Source organism: Anguilla anguilla, chromosome 1, assembly GCF_013347855.1.
Source record: "Anguilla anguilla isolate fAngAng1 chromosome 1, fAngAng1.pri, whole genome shotgun sequence".
Taxonomy (NCBI): domain Eukaryota; kingdom Metazoa; phylum Chordata; class Actinopteri; order Anguilliformes; family Anguillidae; genus Anguilla; species Anguilla anguilla.
Genome location: NC_049201.1, coordinates 51,934,093 through 51,955,766, shown reverse-complemented (window position 1 = coordinate 51,955,766; position 21,674 = coordinate 51,934,093). Strand labels below are relative to the sequence as shown.

The window sequence follows — 21,674 nt, the reverse complement described above, 5'->3', positions numbered from 1 at the left end:
GGAATGGTTCTGACCACACCGGCACGAATGTGACTACAACTCCCACAGGCTGTAACAGCGTGTACTGGTCTGTAGAATCACCTAGTCTGGGAGGCTTACACTCAGTAGGGTATAAGCCCACACCTCATTGCTCACAGGCAAATCCTCTACTTAGCCACACACCTGTGATCTACCTGCGCCAGCTGCGTCAGCTGTGCAGTCCACCTGCACCGTAACCGTGGCAGCCCATCTGGTGAGTTGTAGAATGGAAGGAAACAGGAAAAAGGCTCCATGGAGTCCAGAGGATGTTCATGTTAGTGTCTGGCACCCCCAAGATGGCGAAGGGTATTGAAGTGATGGGAAGGCCTTTCAATTGAGCATTCAAACTGAGAAATAAACACATTAATAGTTCAGTTTCGGGGACAGTGTGGAGAGGTGGTCAGAGAACTAGATGTAAAAAAGGACAAAGCTAGCTAACATTACTCATGTCAGCAAGGGCATAGACTGCACCATGTATTGTAATGATGCCGTACATAAGTCTTGTTTATTGATCTGTGTATGATTGTTTTGATATTATAAAACTAAGAGCTGAGTAAATGTAATATGGTTCTATGATAGCTAATGATAATTGTTGATAATGTGGCCACATTATCTAAGAAATAAATTATTTAAAAAATTGCATCTCAGTGATGCTGTCATTTGCATAGTGATGTAAGGGGCTACGCAAATAAATAATGCAATAACAATTTATGTGATCACAGCTGTTTGTTCTGTCTGTAAAGGCATGTATATATTTAAATAACGTGTAATGTGAATTGAGCACATCCAGTGTTATGGAAAGGCATGGTTGTAGTAACTGCGATGGTAATGATCTTAAAGGCATGCATTTGTATGGAGAGCTTATTTGTGATACTGGCAGAAATCTCGATGGTGAGAGAAATGAAAAGATGTAAGAGGGGCTCATGTGCTGCCCGCAGCACTCTCCGCACCTCGGTCGCTCCTTGTATGACCTTTGCCGCGGGTGTGTGTGTTTTGAATCCCTTTGAACGTGTTCCGTTAGAACTCCTCTTCTTCTGCTGTCTGCTTCACAACAGAGAAACTACAACTATACTGCCCCTGGTTTGTTTTGTTTTTTAACCCCCCCCCCCTTCATATACTGTATATTTATTTTTGATCAATATTGGTTATGCACGCTTGTAAAAACCAGATTTGTGGAAAGAAAAGAGACTGTAGAGTTTGAACTCACAACACTAAAGATATAAGCAGCTAAGATGCTTTCTAAATGCATCCCTTTGGGAATTGTTGCTTACTGTCATAGTACAGTATTCTTACAGTTAGGCTTGCCAGGATTGGATTCCTAGTTTCCATTTCCACACTTTATAATATTGGCATTCATTCTCAGCGTCTGTTTTTAATGTTCTTTATGCCATCATGTAACAAGACCCTGAGGAATAGAAATGCGAATGTGGGCACACAATGTAAAAGTCAATTTTGAGCTAAATAAAATATTGTGATTGGAAATATTTCACGATATCTTTGTATTTGCAATTTAATCATTAAAAAAAACAATGCAAATTACCTTTAGCATCTGAACCCTTGTGATGACTCCTTGTGTCATTCTGTCCAGGAACCACTTTCAGAACAAAAGCCATAATTAATTGTTTATGGAATCTGTAGACCGCATACCTTAGCCCATTCATTGAGAAACATCTACACATTTACTGACATTCTGTATTAGCATGTTGCCATGACATTGTCATTCAGTTTCCATTCTGTGTCCTTTCAATATCCAGAGGACTCTTTGTGGTATAAAAAACCTCTTTTTTTTCCTGTCGTAATACACTTGGATGTACGATAAATGACAGAAGGTGTAAAATGTAACAAGCTTTGAAGCTTCCTGGTGGGTAAAGGAAATGAATGATGGCGTGATTTCCAGATTTAGATATGAGGTGTGAAAAAGTGTGGCCATATCATGCTTAAACACGGAGATTATCAGGAATGTTCATTAAATTGCTTTGTTGTTTCAAGAAAAATAAATAAATAAATAAATAAATATAGAAAACTTCTTTGTGTTCATAAGTCTTTATTGTTCTCGGCTGTCATCTTTTCAAGGAATGATTTGTAAAAATATAAGATGGGTTTTACCATGGACAGGAGGGACACCAAACCAGTGTTGTGTCGGAAATCCATCCAATGGAAACTGAGCATGTAAATGACAGTGTATGATAAAAGACATAACTTGGAACCTTGTTCAGTGCCCCGTGAAAAAGCATTGCATCCTTCCCTGCCACGGAAGAAGCACTAGTCATTTAGTCATTATCTTTAGAGCGCACAGAAATGTGATAAACGTTAATTTATTTAGAACCTTTATCAAGTTAGTGCTATTTCAAATTGCTTATTATCTCGAAAACCTACAATCAGTAGCACACGATTCACATTCATACACACCAGATAAACGGGAACTCTCAGACCAGACGTGGACAGGTTTAGAGCTTGAACAAAAATGACAGTGCCCATGCTCCTTCATACTTAGAGGAACACAAATCTTTTTAGACTGACTGAAGAAGGCAGACCTCATGGTAAAATGTCCAGGGTTAATTCAATTATAACAGAGTACATTTGAGACCAGCAGGGAGTTGATTTAACACCAAAGATTTTACTGCGCTCACACAGAGGTGGTAAACAAGACTATTGTTCCCCAGGACCACTGTAAGGACACACTGATGACTGGTTTGGTATGCATGCAGGGAATTTCAACCTGCTTTTTTCAATTTGCTAATAGAATGTTGGAAATCATGCCTTAGCAACAAACTGAAACCCTGTTAAGTGTGGGGGTATGCAGTGGTTCTATTCATCACCAGCATCACTCCGTAAAACAGGGCAGACTGACGTATTTCACCAGAGCAGTTCCTAGCAGTAAATACAGATGTCATCCATTGAATTCATTCCATCACACAAAGCAAATGTTGATTCTTTTCTATGCTGACATTAAAGTGATGAAGGTCAAAGGGGTCCAAAATGCCATACAAATACTTTGTCAAGGTCTTTAGCAACAATACTGCCATGACTGCATGTCAATCACAACCTTTGGCATGTGACAGCTGCTGGTTAAACACATATAAATGCTTCACTTAACCTGCCTATCCTACACACAGACGCACACACATGCATGCACACACACACACACACATACACACACACACACACGCACATGCACACACACACATAATGTTTATTTAGCAATTGTATTGGTCAGAAATAAGAAAGACAGCACAGGAAAGGGCAGGACGAAGTGCCTAAAAACTTATACCTGCAGAATTCCAGTGCTGCTGTATGCCATCTCTGGCCATATGCTCAGTTTCCCCACATAAATCCTGTGGAAGACGAGATAGTCGATAAATTACCAAAAAATATTTTTGAATATATTTGAAAAGGTCCAAAACAGAATGCTTAACCATATACTGTAACAGTAAAAGAAGAGGTGCGCATGTTTCAAAAATTAAGTTTTTTTTCAAAATGATCTGAAATGGTCTGAATTCTCTGGCTCTTTGCACTGCCTGGAGATAACAGAACCATTCCTGATTTCTGCACCTCAGCCTTTATGCATTTTACATGAAACAGTTTTAAGTACAGGTAAGTTATGAGGGAGGCCTTACATCATTTATAATGGGGGATTTGGGCATCACTTGGTCATGAAATCTTTAGCAAAACTGAGAGAGGTACACCACTTTTCATGGAATATGACTTTAGATTTTATTTGGTCCTTCTTCGGGGGTTGTTGGAATGAATGATTATGAGTATGTACATATAAAATGTATGTCTACTGGTTTTTAATTTTGGAATCTGTATGAATTTTAAGTTTGTTAAGCTTACTCCATCACTAGGTGTCCTTCTCTCTCTTCCCATGATTGTGTGAGTACAGCATGATATCCAAAAAAATATGTAACTGCATATTTCATATGAGCGAGTCATCTTTTTCAGTACAAAACCATCATATCTAGCATCTACAGACACACGTATTATGTACAGTTAGTGAGCAAATATTAAAAATGATTATGTAATCATTTAAATATGGGTTTTCATTGCTATTTAGAGCACAGGACTTCAGAAACAACTTATTCTTCTCTCCAGCAGGCATGACGTTCACGCTTCATTACCAACATGTCCCTAATTGACATTTGTCGATATCTACATCTGGCAGTGAACGTTGCTTTTTTCAATGTGCTGTTTCATCATCGTTTTTCCACTTCTGACAGAAAAGCTGTGTCTGACATCTCCGTGTATGTTCAGTACACAGTAACTGAGAAACTCACAGACGATCAGTGGGACATTAGCTATCCTAGATCTATGAGGAATGTATTTATTTATTTATTTATTCATTCATTCATTCATTCATTTATTGATAGAGAGCATTTGAGTGACAGCCCAGCTTGCATAACTACCAGGCAGCATTAATCTCAGATTCGCTGCTCACAAACCATGAAACAACAACGTTCAGTTCGACATTCACATTCATAATTTGAATCCTCTGCCAGAGATAACAATGACATATGTTCCAGCATTCAAAGCTCTCTATCATTACATGGTGAAAGTGGAATGCAACAGAAAGCAATCTCTGTGTTGCCACCAAATGCTGCCTTCTAAAAGTCTCTCTGAATGAGTACATGCAGTACATGTAGGATGTTGTTGCTCACATTGTCGATAGAGAACCCAGCATAGAAACAATAGCATCTCATCACTATAAAAAACTGTAATACCAAGGTATTAGCCCTGGAACAACACAGAGACAATATCCTTACACAAACAAGCATATCAGTATTATGGCTGTGGGTGTAGAATAATCTGTCCTGCTATATATCTAATGTCTATTGTCTTTGGTAGCCAGGGCACACCTGCTAATACAAGGCAATGCATAGATTCTTTCACTAACATACGTTTCGTAAATGATTCAGCTAATCCTAAACAGAGAGACAGTGAGAGAGAGAAAGAGATGTAGGGCGGGAGGCAGATTCAGGCTTCAGTGCCTCCTTCCCAGCATCTTCGCCTGCATGATTTCATCTGTGAACCATGATAAACTTCCTTAATGAAATACGTAATTAACATATTATAATTGCGGTACAGATGATTTTGACAGAGATCACTCTCCATATCTAATACTATGCTAATTTAATCTGTTCCCCTCTCCCCGACATGACCTTTCGTGATTGAGTTTCATGGCAGAATTCTTCCTGCCGAGTTTTTTCCCAGCTGCCCCCCCACACCCCCTCCCCCCTCCCCCCGTTACGGACGTGATGTGACGAATGGGTCAGTCCTCAGAGCCTCAGAACCTCCGCGGATGTGGCCGTCACTGTTTCACAGGCAGATGTGCGCAGATGTGCACAGAAGACTCTGGTGGCTGACAGAGGTGGTGGCAGCCTTATTTTCCACCATTCCCCGCGTGAGAAGAGAGTAATAAAGAGAGACAACAAGCAGGAAATAACACCACATTGTTTCAGTGACTGATATCTACATCTATCTAAAACTGGTCAAGTGGAGTCTTGATCCTGGGCTCTCCGTAGGGGGATTGCAGTTCCCTTGTGGGGATGGGGGGGTTGGGCGATTCCGCCAATTTTTTGACTACAGCTGCCATCTGAGCCGTCCCCTAGCGGAGCGCGCCCCACGGTGGGATAAATGTGGCGGATCCCAGGCCCTTTGGGGGTGCTCTCCGCAGCTCGTGCGGCAGGACCCCCTCTGTTCCGCTCGGCGGTTTGGGGACGGAGCGGCACCTCGTTTAACGGGCGAGGGACCCCCGCTGCGCCGCGTGCGCGACTCTGAGGCGCCCACAGCGCTGCGCGGCGCCGTGTCACACAGGTCTGCGAATCCCGAGACGAAAGGAGCTCAAGGAGCGTTAAACCCTCACGACTCCCTCGGGGAGTCGAATCCCAGCTCTTTAAAAGCCTCATATGCTTCATATTCCTGAAGGAATAAACAGGTGTGTGGTGTGCATCAGTCTACATGAGGATGATGCTCAGTCCCAAAGTAAATGTTTTACTTAACGATATAAAACCAAAGCGAAAACTGAAAAGTGAGGCCGCGGGTTGCTGAGTGCCTCACTCAGTGAAGGTGCTCGCCACATGCCCAGTGTGGACCCTATAGACTAGACAGCTGTCGTGGGTTTGAGTCAGGGCTGTGCAATGGGCCTCAGAAGTCATGTCGTCATTCCGTTTGAGTTTGTTAGCATTCTCCGGATCAAAAAATAGACAGCCTATGGGAGAAATGAATGCTGTTTTCCTAATTCCTACAACTGACTGTGACAGATACAGTTAAGTGAAACTCCCATGCATTGCCTCCATAGAGAAAGTATCTTTTGATCTGGATATCCATAAATGGGCAAAGGTTTTACGCCCATAGGCTGCCTGACTGGGAGTATATCATAGCAGGACCCAACTGTCTTTGTCCAATGTTGGTCAGGGTGGGTTAACAGCTACATATTTGCACTTCCTAGTAGAATGCTAGGTGCTCAAAGGCTACTAGCTGTTGTCAGTGAACAACAAACCTATGCTTCTAGCTCTCCTGTGGTCTAAAGCATGGGAATTAGTCACTGGCTGTTACTGGCAAGGCACATACAGTACAGCAGAGTACATGTGTTTCAACACAAGCACAGGTGCGCTTCAGTGACCCGAGAGGCACAACTAGTTCACCAGGAAACGCTCACATTTCATTGTATATCACTTGAAAGCTTGAAGCAAGTATTTAAGAATAATATTTGTGGTGTACTTACTGCTGACAAGCAGTTTTAGATAATTTATGTATGAACGGTAAACACTAAACTTCCGTTTTGTGATTTAAAACATTGATTTACTAATACTGAGTACAATGTGAAATGTGTTATTTTCCCCTGTAAAAATAAAAAGTGTGAATTACAGAAATACTTGATTGGAAAACTTTCAAAATCATATTTCAAATTGGGTGCATTGTGCGTAATTTGTGATCTGTCCAACCCAGTGTTTGGTGGGATACTTAGACAATGTAATCCAGCAATGATTACAAATGATAAGTAAAATGCATTTAGTAACATAATCTATTGGATTTTACGAAAGGTGCAATCTAATGGGATTACTTTTTTAATGTTTTTATTTAGTCTTCTATGGCACCCAAAACCAGCATGAGTACAGTGTGCAAAAATTTGCACCCTGTAAAAATAACAAGATTGAAAGTCTATACCAGCTCTGGCAGGTGTCCCAGTGCATGTAAAATTGAATTAAAGACTTGGCACTATAACACCTAAGGTTAAAATCATCTTTCGTCACCCTTAACTGTGCCAAAAAAATACAAAAATCTCAAACAGCTTGAAGTGAACTGGACTGAAGTTATTTATATTTTTTCTATGACAAATCGACAATATCTCTTTGCACAAGGCTTCAGTTCTGAAGAGCAATAGGTTACAGAATAGTCCCCAGCTAATAAGTGGGCTGGCAGCAAACAGATATGACTAGCTTGCTAACGCATTTACCCAGCTTATAGCTTGTTCTCTCGTAATGTACGTGGATTGCACTGTACGCCATGTGTGAAAAGAGGGTAATTTGTGGCCGCGGCATTAATGCGGCCGCATGACTTTGTTATTTCCTTGTCTCCATGCGCACGTTTGCCCCTTTCCCATTTCCTCCAACAATTATAAACGAACAGCTGAAATCACGATTCTACCTAGAGAAAAAGAAGGGGGTGCACGTATGAATACCTAGGTGATGCCACTGCATTACCCAAGGGCCCACAGCACTGGGTGGGGAGAAAGGAATGGCGCTGTTCACCCCTCTGTGGCACATACCTCCCTCGGATGTTCATTCCTTCAGCTGCTTGATTTGCGATCATATCACATCAGGTTGAGCAGAGTCGCTCGGGTCTACGCGGGCCAGACCTCAGCCCCGCCCCCCTCGCGCATCCTGCCCCCTGCAGTAACGCGCGGCTCGGCGCGCCTTAAAGATCAAGTAACGAGGTGGGGGAAGCAGAGGATAAGTAATCCGCAACAGCTGAATGCCGACGGAAGATTCGATGAGTGACAGGGCGCATGCCACCGAGTAATGAGAGAGCGGACGTCAAGGTCCCATCGTCCTTCCCGCCGAGATCCGCGCCGCCCGGAGGTGGCGGCCGAAGAACAGGAAGTTTGACTTTCTTCAGCCTCAGAAAGCAACAATGGCCAAAGCCTACCTGTAAGCACTCTGAGAAAAGCCCGCGTCTGTAAACTGCAGCACACATCAGACGGCTGTCTCCAGCGCAAAGCAACTTGTCAAATCTCCAGCTACCCAAGAACAGCAATCCCGCAATTATTTTGCATGTTTAATACAACTACATGTAATTAGATGCAGAGCCATTTTTTATAGCTATTTTCTTGCCATTTATCACAACGAAGCAGTGGAATTACCTCTCCTTTCTAGTGTGTGAGAAGTTCTGAAGCTAAAACAAAACTATCCCAGCGCTGAAACAGAAATATTCTCCATTTAAGTGAATCAAATGATTCACTGTTTTTGAGATATTGGCATCATTAAGAACAGGCAGCAGTCAACGGCTGCCACAGCACCTCAGAAATGTTATCCAGCACGCCCTCCATGACAAGTCCAAAAAGACAGAGCATACCAAAAACCAGACATATTCTCCCACCTGTGGTGGATCATAAAAGATAAAATGACATCAAAATTATCCTTCTACTGTGGTGTTGAAAATGTGTATCCTGACATTTTGTTTTTTCACATGATTTTGCAGTATCTTTATCAATTTGCTGATCACTGTAATCTCCATAGATATCTTGCATTTTTAAAATAAATTCATAAATTCATTAACAAAAGAATAAAATTAAATGAAATCAACTACATTCCTAATTTTTACAAGTAGAACCTATGAAGGTAAATCTGTGTGGTGGGTGAACCTATTGGAAAATCTATATATGGTAAATATACTGAGTATGTATTTTAAATTATATGAATGTTATGGATATTCATTTTTGAATATAAATCAGAATATATCCAATGCTGTACTTTTACGTAAATCACAAAATTACTTTTCTGAGAAATGCAGAGAAATGGATTCAACACCCTTCCTTAATTTTAACTAAAGATTAGAAAGATTTACTAAAGATTTATTGCTATTAAATTCTATTTATTTTTTCTTTACAAACAGTGGTGAAAAACAGGAAAGAAAAAAAGCAAAGGATAAATGTTGATTAAATGTAGGGGGAGATCCTAAGAGGGAGTAAATGTTGCTGTGGCTTGGGGTGGGAGGTAGCTGGTCGTGTGTTCAGCCAGCTTGATCACAGTTATAACCTGATAGACAAAGTGAGAGATACTGAAGGGAGAGAAAGGGAGGTAGAGAGAAAGAGAGAGAGAGAGAGAGAGAGAGAGAAAGAGAGAGAGAGAGAGAGAGAGAGAAGGAGCAAGTGAGCCTGATATGGTACAGATGTTGAATACCACAGGAAGGGAAAAGACAGAGCGACAGACTGATAACCCTCATTTCATGTCGGATGTTATTTACATAAGTATCGCATTGTAGAAACAGCTGTTTGGTTGGGGGCTCAGCACTTTTTTTTGGGGGGGGGGGGGGGTTATCTATGAAAAATAAATTGCATTGTGTTGATGAGCCCATCTGCATTATTTATTTATTGCCTGACTTTTTTTGAAGATTTATTGAGTTGAGCTGTTTAGAAATGGGGACAGAGAACGAGGAAAACAAAGAAACGTGCAACTGCACACCGTTTCCAAATGCTCCCAAGTGAGTTTTTATTACAGGAAACAAATGAAAATGTTTCCATTTGTTTCCTGCAAGAAAACTCATTCGGGAGTATTCAAACAGCACACAGGGGTATCTGTGTTTTTTACTTTTCGACAATAACCATTTCTTCATTATCCAGAGACATTCTTCGGAGTTCACTCAAATGTTTTGGCTTCTGCCAACTGCAAGGTTTTGTTTCTTGGATGGTGCTGCTGTTGGTTCTGGGGTGACCTGTGTTCTGACCATATAGCACTTCTAGTCCAGGCTGGGGTTGGACCACACTGAATACACAGGCTACTATCTGGCATATACATCTCATATTGAGCAAGGCAATGGCCTAATGGACCTCAGGAATGAAAGAAAGATGCTGCATGGATATGCCTCTACTGCATGAACATCCATATCACAGGTCCAACGTACTTGTAGACGAAACTGGTACCAACACACCTTTGATGATCTCCAAAAGACAATTAATCTTATTGTATATCCAAAAAAGTTTTTTTGGTTGTTTTTTGGTTGATATTTGTTAAAGCCTCATTTACATAGGGGAGCTATAGTGATGTACTTGCATATTTGAATATGGAAACTGCATGTTATTGACAGATTGTAACTGTCCTACCCCCTCCCTTTCTCCCTCCCTTGCTCTCACTCAAATTCAAATCACGTTTTCTTGGCAAGGTTATAAATGTGAGAAATGTACAGTTAAACATAAAATATCAGCTAAAGCAATGCTGACAATATTAAACATAATATTACCCATTTTTCTTTCTGTCTCTCTCTAACGCTCTCATTTGCCACAGTTTTAATGGAAGGCCAATTGACAGTCATTGTTGGTGACAAGATGAGAATCATGCTTTGGTTTGCAGTGTAAGTGGTGAGTTTGTTAGACAAGAAGGCTGAGTCCCCTTTGACTCCATCTACTGAAGAACTCAAAGAACTGGTCTGCTCCATCTCCTCTGAATTCCGCCTCCAGTTTTTATTGGCCATTTCAGAGGAAGAGAGAAAAGAAACTTGTCAACTTACAGTGGATGCCTGAGGCGATCTGAAATATTTTCTGTCCGTGACACGCTGAGATGTTATTTTAATTCCTTGAGCCCTGACCATTGTCTTGATCAAGCCCAGTAAAAATGCCGTGGACAGGTTACCTCAAAGTCAGAAACAATGTTCTATTTCTTCCTTAGCAGACATGCTACCTGCTATACTGAGAAATCTATTTGACTTGGCAAAAGGGGTGAAGACACTCATACAGTACTTTACCTGATCATGTTATACTTTGTAATTAATATTCCTGTCGGCACCGTCAGTAATATTAATAATTACAAATAACTTCAGAAAACATTATACATTACAGAACAATTACAAAAGAATGTTCATTAAATGTATAATTTTAAGAAGTAAATGTTTAGCCCTAATTTCTAATCTGTCCCTGAAATCATGAGAAAGTGTTCTGACAACAAATAAACAACCTATTTTCCTGTAATAGGTTATATTGTAATACAATGTGAAAATGTCTATTCTGAAGCTGGGATGAGCTTCTCTCAGACCATGGGGCACAGATATGTATTTTTTTGTCTTTATATCTGAATATAATAAAAAGGGATTTGCATGAGACATTTGTGTTGCCCTGCAGAAATCTCGATAATGTCATGAAAGCATGTGTGCAAACACACACACACACACAAATGAAAGCAGTGTGAAGCCTGTCGGTGAGTGCTTTGCAGAGGATGAGCCCACACCTCCCGCTTGCGTGACAAGTCGGTGTGTGGATCAGCTTGAGTGACAGGTGTACACCAATGCCACATCAGCTGCCAATATGGTATGGTAGGAAACCGCGGTAACAATGGGCCGTCTCCGGGGAGACACAACGCTCCGCTCACCTCTGTCAAACATGAAAGAAACAATTTCAGGTGCCAGAAAATGGAACTCTGATAAAAAGAAAAACATTTTGGGTTCCACGGTGCTTCAGACTGCCAGAGGCAACAGCTTTGATATAAAATGGATTCTAATCCTTGATTACACACTGCAATCTGAAACCGACAGAACACTGAAAACCACTCTCCTGGACATATAGCTTTCTTTTTTTATCTTTTTGTCCTGTACTACACTCCCCGTCGTGGTATTACTATGGTTTTTATCACAAAAATAATGCATATCCTGCATTTTCCTGAATCCCAATTCATAATCTGGACGTAGCCCACAAATTAGAGTACATATAATTATCATGCCAAGGAAACTACCTCCATCACATAGTGGGGGAAGAGGTCATTTTAGGTCAACAATTTTTGTATTTTAAGAACAATGTATTGTAATATAAACAGAGGCACATTACAGGATTGCGTAACTAATGTGTAGCTAACAAATATTAAAAGTCCTGTTGGTTAACTACGGTGAAATATAAGGCTGCAGTTACGTTATTACAGTCTGTAGCTGTGATTCAGGCTGTACACTAAATCTTAGACCTATCCCTGGGGTGCAGGGAGATTGTGACCTGGCCACTATCATGGGCGTAACAAGTGGATCTTTGTTTTGTTTTGTTTTTTCATATGGTGTGCCCCCAGACGGATGGCACCCTAGGCGATTGCCCTTTTCGCCTATGCCTAGAGCCGGCTCTGCCCAACACATAATTTAACCCTCTGAGACCCAAGCATATTTTGGCTCATTTTCCCTCCTCTTACTTCTTAACTCTTAACTTAGTCTACATTTACCTTTTACCATCAAGCCATGGTTCAGTTTTTTTCAGAACAGTCTGAGTTACGCAAACAAACCATCAATCAGTAATTTCAACACAATATATCCGTGTGAACTGCAATGATAATTATTGTATTTTATTATATTGTATTGTTATTATCTGACTGCTTCTACAATGCTGTCCGTCAAAGTTATTGACCAAAGGATGGAAGGAGTGCTTTTACACTTTTCAGTTTTCATTTCATGGTAAATCCCGCCCCTTTCTTTGAATATGGATAGAACAAACTCTTTAGTATTCCGTAACAATGCAACGAATGGCTCAGGAATCACTAGGTTCTAAATGCATTTTACAGATTAAAGATAGGTTCAGAAATGTTCGTATTATTGGTGATGATTAGTGTGCTTTCCAAGGCAGGGGCCCCATGCTCAGTTTCAGACAGTTTAACTGAGCATTTTCCACTAACCACAGCCAACATCACACAGAATCTCAATCAACAATGTTACACTGCGGGGCTGCAATTTACAGCTCAGGATAAAAGGCAATAGTATGTTTCAAATGTGGAAGCATTCCAATGGAAATGTGTAATTGCATCAACTTACACTAGAGCATGTGGAACATTGTAAACGGTTGCGCTGAAATGAGCTATAAGTGTGGAATACTGTAAACATTTGCACTGAAATTAGCTATGAAGTATGCACCCTTTAAGTGATAATACTGGTTTTGTCACAATGTGTAATGTCAGTTATACAGTATGCACTTATTTACCTAAAGTTCAAAAGTAAATGGGCTTCCATGTGTTGGCGATGTAAAGTCCACTGACTAAAAAGGAAACAATGCCTGGATTCAATCAACATTTAATCTTAACTTTGATTAACAAACAACTGCATATGTTCACATTTTCTTCAGAAAAGCAGTATTGCTATTTCTCTTTTTTTGTGAAAGTGTTTTTGTCAAGAAAAACTCAAACGCTTTGATCATGAGTCTAAGTTAAGGAAAAATGTTGATTGAACTGTGACCACTATTTTTCCAGAAGCAAAATAATTCAGATTTACTGTCATGCAGTGTCATGCGCACATGCTCTGAAAGGAAGCAGGGCTGAGGTCATGTGATGTAATAGTCTCAGCTAAGAGCAGCGATGGCCTTGGCCTGCCCAGGCACATGCCCTGGGCCCACACATACCCAAGCCCCAGCCCGAACCGCGTGGGTTTAAAGGATTTATTGATTATGAATGCTGTTATAAATAAAACTTCAAGTAAGCATCAGCTTGTGCAGAGATAGTGGATGATGGCTCTATATGAGCATTTATTAATATGTGAGTTTGTGTACTGTTACATATGTCTGCAAAGATGTGTGTATGTGTGTGTGTACTGTACACAGTATATACTGTATATTTATATAATTAACAACAATACTATACGAATAATATTACTAATAATACTAATTTATAATCATACTAATAATACTAATTAATAAATTACAAATGAACAAACTCTTGTTAGGGTCCTACCATGAAACCCCTCTACTCTTAAAAAAAAACTTAACATGTAATAAAATATGTCTAAATAGACCACAACTTTAGCAACACTCCAAAGTGCACAAAAGTCAAGCTATACAAAGACCATAGAACAAAAACATTTGTGGACATATATTTCAAATCGCAATTAATTTTAATCAATGAAAACCACCACGTTCTAAATCCTTACATCCTGTTTGTGTTAGCTCTGTGAGCACATCTCTGGGGGTTGTTCGGTTTGCTTTCTCTTGGTGTGGTGTGGTGCTGGGGTCTTATCAGCAATGTACTCCCAGCATGAGGCAGCTGTGGATGTGCAGACAGGACTGAGGGGCTCTGTTTCCAGGGGAAATGATTGACAAGGCCTGGCCTGAGCACTGCTGACTGGACAGCGGGGTGGAGCAAACGTGCAACTTTGCCCCATCTCATCAAATGATTGACTTACTGTATATTAACCTTCATCAATCATAAATCTTCTTTGGTCAAATTTTAAAAGACGAGTTAAGAAAATTTTAAATGGACAAACAAAGATATTTAAAACTGAGCTAATGCCAAAGGGAAATCAGTTAAAGGTAATTTTCTCAGTGATATCAGGAAGCATATTTTGATGGAGAGGGTTGTCATTGTGTGGACCGGGTTGCCAGGTCATGCTGCAGAAGCAGAGGTCCCTGCAGTGTTAAAGACTAGGCCTGACACTGCAGAACACACCCTATACAGCAGGCAACAATGATGATTCTAGATGTGGTGAATGGTGTGTTCATCATCAGCGCCTTTAATTTGCTTCTTATGCTCTTACAAAGACTTTACTTACAAACAGTAACCAGGAAAAGGTAAATGCATGATAGTGCTAATTAATTTAGATTTCATGGTTGTGTTCTTGTAAATGATCATTAATAATACATATGAATAACTATTTTTTTGGGAAATAAGAAGACAAATAAGTATAGATATATTTCAGTGACTTAACTGGACTACTGATATTGAAACAATTCATTAATACACACCTTGACATTGTGCATTACCAATCTTTTACTGAAATTGTTTTTTTGCATTGACATCATATTTCATTGGTTCTACCACTGCTGAGCAGAAAAAAAGGAATTATTTAACAAATCAAAAAAATAAAATAAATAAATAAATAGGGTTAAAGAATTCAAAAGGATAAGCAAAACACTGTGATGCATCTTATAAAAAAAAACAAGCCTAGTATAAGTTGTGTTTGATGTCATTTTATTTAAATGACTTGCCCCAAGCACTCCTTGGTGCATATCTCAAGGATGTCAAACGAATGCTTTTCAAGAGATAGGGATGCAGGGGGAAAAGGAAGAGAGACGAGAAATGAACACATAACACATGCATAGGGTACACATATATGCACCCTGTGTGTGTGTGTTATGCGTTATTTTCTTTTTCCTCATTTGTATGGTTAAGGTGCACTTTTGCTGCATAGAATTTTAAGTTTAGAATGTTACATTGCTTTTACTACTGCTTGTATGTTTATGCCCTTCTTTTTTTTTATTCACTACTGTTCTGAATTACAGTGTGTTCAGTGTTGTTATATTTGAAAGTGCAGCACTTTTGAATAGTAGTGCAATTCATGAATTGCACTTTACAAATATAGACGACTGTATTTCATATATACTGTACACACTCATACACATAAATACATGTCTAATTTACATATATGTGTGTGTATGTGTGCACGACAGTGTGTTTGTTGTTATGTGTGCATGTACAATCCAAAAAAAGTAATGATTTTCTAACAGCCACAGTCAATTAGACCAGGCCCTGCCAAGCTAGGGAGTGATGCTATCGGTGGTATATTCACGGGTCGTTGTCACGTGTCCGTCACTGCGTCAGCCACCGTGTCCCAAGATGACCGATCCGATACCAGCTCCCCGGTGGGTCCAAGTCCTGTCGGCACCCAGATGAGGCACGGAATTAACCCAACGCATGCCGATAAACATCTAAATCGGTTTTGTAGCCTCGGGGCTAATGGAGTGCTTACAGCTGACGGAATGTCAAACGCACAGGACAATTCACAAGCACCCCGTCCGTCAAACCCTTATAAACGCAGTGTGATTTACACCCGGCTTTTGAAAGCCTAAAGGCTTTAAAAAATGTTATTCTTTCAAGATTAAAATCTTTACAGTCAAGTAATATGTTTAATGGGGATTTTAATACACTGTCTTTGTGTCCTAATTACATGAACAGCCCTTTCCTTTTAAACTGATTACTGGCTTCTGTGAGGAATCCCTCATGCCAACAGAAGAGCTCCATCGCAACAATGCTATGAACTGAAGTGAGGCCGATATTTTATACAATATCAGTATCAACGCTCTATATATATATATATATATATATAGCTTTGATATAGCGGAAGGTGAATGCCTTTCACTGGACTCATCCAGCTTCATTTCACCGTAGTCCTTGACCAGTCTGCTGAAGGACAGCACAGACAGGTGTGCGACAGATATCCTCTCCCTGGACATCCAGAGTTGATGTTTCTGACCAGCGGCTTGTCTTTAAAGTGCACGTTGGTCAGCGCCGTCACAGAACCTTGATTTATGATCATTATTATCGTTGGACAAAGTCTGAGTAAGAGAGCGGTGCCACTGCACTCACTGGATACGGCAATTTCTCAGACGTGTCCACTCACAAAGTGGGTAAATGGTCACACCGGGCACAATGACTACTAAATTGCTTATTTACACATGCATTGCAGATAGATATAGCTATAATAATATATACTGTCAAAGCCCTTACATTTCAGGCATTTAGCAGATTAGTTCTACAGAGCAACTTACATAGTTCACACGCTTTACCTACCATCCATTTATAGACCTAGACATTTACTGAAGTAATTTAAGTCATGTAGCTTGCACAAAGGTATAACCCACCTGGTGAGAGAACCTTATAACCTTAGAGCTGTAGGTTCCAAGCTTTTAAAGGTTTCCTAGTCATTATGCTACACTGCCACCCCTTGTCTGTCACATGCAGTGGCAGACAGGTAAAGCTGTGCGAAACTACACACCTGCATCCTCAGTGTGCGTTTCTGCATTTAAGTGATCAAGAACTGTTTTTAAAGGAACAACAACAATGTGCAATTTTGCAGAGAAAAGAAAAGATTGACGTTGGATTCTAAGCTTTGCACAACAAAAGGGTTAGCCTGAATTTGGGATGGAAACCATCAAATGTGACTTCATTTCAGATTGTGTTATTTGCCATTAATACAAATCAAGAACTTTCATGCCTTTAATTGCAAATAAAACCAAATAATTGCATTTCAAATGACACTTTCACTGAGAAGCATACTTTTTCTTTCTTTAAACCTGTTCCATGTCTCAGAGATAGACACGTATGGTTAAGGAAAGGACATGCTGAACTGAACTGATATCTGATGTCTGAGTTTAACGGCAGCTTGATAAACACGAATCCCACCCATCCACCCCCTAGGCAAGGATACCAATCTCTTTTAATGCAGGGTGTCAGGCAGACGGAGAGGCAGCAGATACCGTAGAGGGACTGAACTCACAACATTCTGGGGTCACGGGATAAGCGCTCAAACCAGCCGAGCGCCCGGCGGTCCATGAGGCTCAGACAGGGGCGGGCTCGGCACTCCGTGGACGTCCTGAAACGCGACGCAGGCGCGCTCCGCAGTGCGGCATCGGTTCTGATGCGAAAGCGGCCAAACAGACTGGCGGGCCCGCGGGGGGAAGGCGCTGGCGCCCGTCCACGGCCCGGGCCTCCTGGAGGACGGGAAAAAAATGGAGCAGTTTGAAAAGCTGCCGCTCTTCTCCTCTCCGTCACCGTGGCGACTGCCCGCTCTCGGCAGAGCTCTGGCGCGGAGACGCTCGGATCCGGCCCCCCGTACCCCCCCCCCATCGCATCGCGGTCGCGGGCAGAGACGACCGCCGAGCTGTTAGTTTCCCCAAAACGAACGAGATGAGCGAGCCCATTAGACGAGCTGGAATTAATGCCTTTTTGTGTCGCAGAAAACATATGCAGGTGGAAGCTGGAAGGCTCAAATTAGCCCCCTTTTCTGGGGGGAGGGGGGCAACTTTCTCCGCGTTGCTATGTTACTCGCAACAGACTGGTGCGACGGTCAGATGAAGGCGGAGTCTGAGGACTCAGTGTTTCTCAGCTGATGTTCCTCAAAAGAAAGGCTCACTTTCCCAAATTAAATTGGGAATGCGGGGTGGGGGTTATTTCGTAAAACAGACAAGCCAAACGGTGTATGTGGTAACAATCACAGCAAGTGGCCGTATTTAAAATTAGTGTGACAAAATAGGCCTAGTGAAACTGGGCACTGCTCATCTCTTAACAGTGAGAACTACAGAAGGAATCTGTGTTTAAAAAATAACAGACGAGCAAACTCTCAACAAACTGCTTGACTAACAGAGGGTACAGCAGTAAAACAGGTTTCCTCCTGCTCTGGTTTACAAAGTTAGTACCATTAAACCTCTTTCCGCATCCTCTTTATAAACCCCCTCCTAAATATCAGGTTTCTCTAAGATCCAGTTCGCCCACGCAATCATTCAACTCCCCCATCTGCATCGTAGCATGCTGCATTTAACTTTGTCTCCTGCTAGTGAAGACAGTCATATATCTGCCTTTTGACTGGTTAGAAAAAGGAAGAAAGATCATGGTTATCTGGCCAACGACAGTGCTGAATGAGGCTAATTATACGCACCTTTTTGAAAGTGCGAGAGGAGATTGTGTCGTGACTAATAGCCACTGGAGTACAAGAGAGTCGCAATCTTGCCAAGTCGTCAGACTCAGCCCCCTCTCTGCTCAATATCCCAGGAGATGGGCTAACATAAACACCAGAGCCAGAATGAGGAACATCCAAAGACAATAAAGCCGAAAAAAAAACTACAAATCCTCTCTGAGCCTGTACTGGAGGGGCTGATCCGTACGGCGCTTTCTGCTTGTGATTCAGGCTTTGCGTTTTTTTATCAGAAAGCACAACCTTTTTTTCCGTTCCTAATGTCTTTTTAAATCGCAAACACCTTACAGTGAGAAATACAGCGACGAGGAGGTTAGGGAGATCGTTTAGAGGCAAGAGAGGTGGATAGAGCGAGAGAAGGTGAATGGGAGAGGAAGAGAGAGCTGGGGATAAAGGGAGATGTTGAGAGGAACAAAAGGAGACTGACTGGGAGAGTGAGAGAAAAAAGAAAATGAAGAGAGGATGAGAAAAACAAAAGAAGCAAGAGACAAGCAGGGGGAGAGAGCGAGAACGATGCAGCAGAACTGTATGATACAGGGAAAGAGTGAAAGAAACCAAAGGAGAGTAACCGAGGGAACAAGACAACGAGAAAGGAAAAAGAAGAGAGGGTGAAAGAAATAAAGGGACTAGGAAACAGAGAGAGAGAGAGAGAGGGAGAGAGAGAGGGAGCTGGCACTATATCGGATGGAGAAGGGTTTATTATTCTCTGCTGTGCTCAATCAAACCCTGCCCCTGTGAGCACAGAGTAATGTTCGCGAATCTTCCCGGGGGCTTTTTTCCCTCTCTCGTTCCTTTTTTTCTCCCTGTGTGTGAGTGGTATCCATCTGTCAGCTGTCACTGCCACTGAGAGATATACAGAGCTGTCACTTCTTGTCAGCCAGCGTTTGTGAGGCCTTTCGCAGCTGTGCTACACGCACTGTCCTTATTGTAGGCCAGCACGGAGCCCAGGACAGAAACAGCGCCGAGCGAATGAAAGGGGAAAAAAAAAAAAAAAACAGGGAAAAAAAGAGGGAGAGAGTCAATGAGATGGATGGATGCATGGGGATGGGGGGAGGGGGTTGCAATGGGGATAGAGTCAGAGAGCTCCAGAGGCTTACTGGCACCCTATCAAAGTCTCTCAAAACGGGATGGGGTTCTTCAGGATTAATGATAATGCAAGGGGGTCACAAAGACCAAAATTATCCGTGTGAAAGGCTAAGACAAGAAAGGAACGGAGGGGTCTCAAGGAACTAATTAGAAACTAATACGGGTTCTTGAATGATGCCATTCTGTGTCTGTGTGCGTACGTGTGTGTGTGTGTCTGTGTGTGTGTTTGTCTGTGTGCACGCACGCATGCATGCATGTATCAGAATGTGTGAGCATAACTGTGTGCATGGGTGTGTGTGGAGCGCGGGTGTGTTTGTGTATATTTATGTTCAGGCGTATCGCGAATAGCAGTAAAATGTGTTTACTTGGTCGTTTGGCCTCTTGCTGAGGAAGGCTGGCTGTTTATTCAGACACGTGTGGCACGATCCCCGCACACAAACACGACACGGGCGGGCGTCGGAATGCTAGAACGCGGTGACTCGAGCGACAAACGCGGCTGTGCGGCGCGAAGCACGCCAAGCGCCGGGAACGTGAGGTCGCCCGCGCGGCGTGGTCCTGATATTCCAAACTGTGCCCTGCCCCTCCACATGCACTGACAGACAGACCCCTGTTAAACTGGCTATGCCTAGATCCCCAGAAGAGGTCAGTAAATCACTGTCATCCGTGGAAAACGTGATGCATGCTGCTCGGGCAATGTTAACATTCTTAAGAGTCCCATTTGCTCTGGGACAGAATGTATTCTCAGGGCAGTATTAGTAGGAAATTGGCTTAGTTTACATTGCATTATTGTTCTAGTGTGTCAAGAATCAGGAAGATAGACTAACAACTTATAATGTTTCTTAAATGTAAAAATCTGTTAGTCTATTACAACAAAGCATCCTTTTGAATTGTCATTTAATATTAATATTATTGCTATTATTATTATTACTATTATTATTATTGTATTATCATTATTTTTATTATTATTATTATTATTATTATTATTATTATTATTATTATTATTAACAACAACAATAATAATAATAATTTGTTTATGTATTAGAAGAACAAATTGGTATGTTTGCAGACAGCTATTGGAACAGTCCCCACACTCAATATGATACTGATTGGGCCTCACGGAGCATTTATAAGCGTTTATTTATGTATTTATTTATTAATTAATTAATTTATTTGGTTAACCATTGTGGTCATTCTAGTCGTTCTCATGTTTTTAAAAAAATACATTAATAACAACCGGGATGCTTCATGCTTCACCACACATGAAGGATAAAACACCGACAAAGGCATTTTACAGTACAGTGCGTCGTTTCTGTGCGAGATTCATTTTCGCTTCCTAAAATGGCAATGCGACTACTGCTCCTACAGGTGGTGCTCTGGAAAAATAGGACTGCGACCCTCAACACTCCAAGGCCTATACCCATACCCGAGATTATAGAATTACAAATTATTCTGTTAAGAGCAGTAAATCAATGCTGAACCCTATAATTTCGAGACAATATTTTGTATTTTAAACATCCTGAAAGTAATGTCCATGTCCGTTGAAATGTAAAAAAACAAGGCTTACGGTAACACCTACGCCAAATCAATATTTGCAAGAATTAAAAGAAACCAATTTTATAGACATCAAATGAAACGAAATGCTGACAGTAGGCTACGTTCTATTTATTTAATTGCTTCTTTAAATAAGACGTGTCTATTAGCTCCTTGTTATCAACTCCGTCAAACCATCCAATGTTTTCTGCGAAGTTGAGCGATTTACTATTTCGACAACTGCGCTCACCTCAGAGCCCCCTCCAAAGACGGCACTCCGTCTGACGATGTGTTGATAACGTTGATGTCTGTGCCGGAGAGATCCTTGACAATTTACTGCGTTTGCATAGGCACCACCAGCCCTGTCTCTCTGATCTGGAGAGGCGTGGGGGTTGAAGACGGGAAAACGGCAA

General features: G+C 41.3%; 1 long non-coding RNA gene across 2 annotated transcripts; it reads right to left on the bottom strand.

Annotated features, from left to right (window-relative positions):
• Window positions 1-278: 278 nt before the first annotated feature.
• Window positions 279-21,591, bottom strand: LOC118223682. Of its 2 annotated transcripts, XR_004764480.1 has the most exons (4): window positions 21,512-21,573; window positions 3,290-3,353; window positions 1,559-1,612; window positions 279-365 (listed from the first exon to the last, which is right to left on the bottom strand). It is a non-coding gene; the product is annotated as an uncharacterized LOC118223682 (long non-coding RNA). The 2 variants fall into 2 exon arrangements; XR_004764481.1 differs by lacking the exons at window positions 279-365; window positions 1,559-1,612; window positions 3,290-3,353 and adding exons at window positions 15,130-15,830; window positions 17,452-17,665 and having other exon boundaries at window positions 21,512-21,591.
• Between the last annotated feature and the right edge of the window lie 83 nt (window positions 21,592-21,674).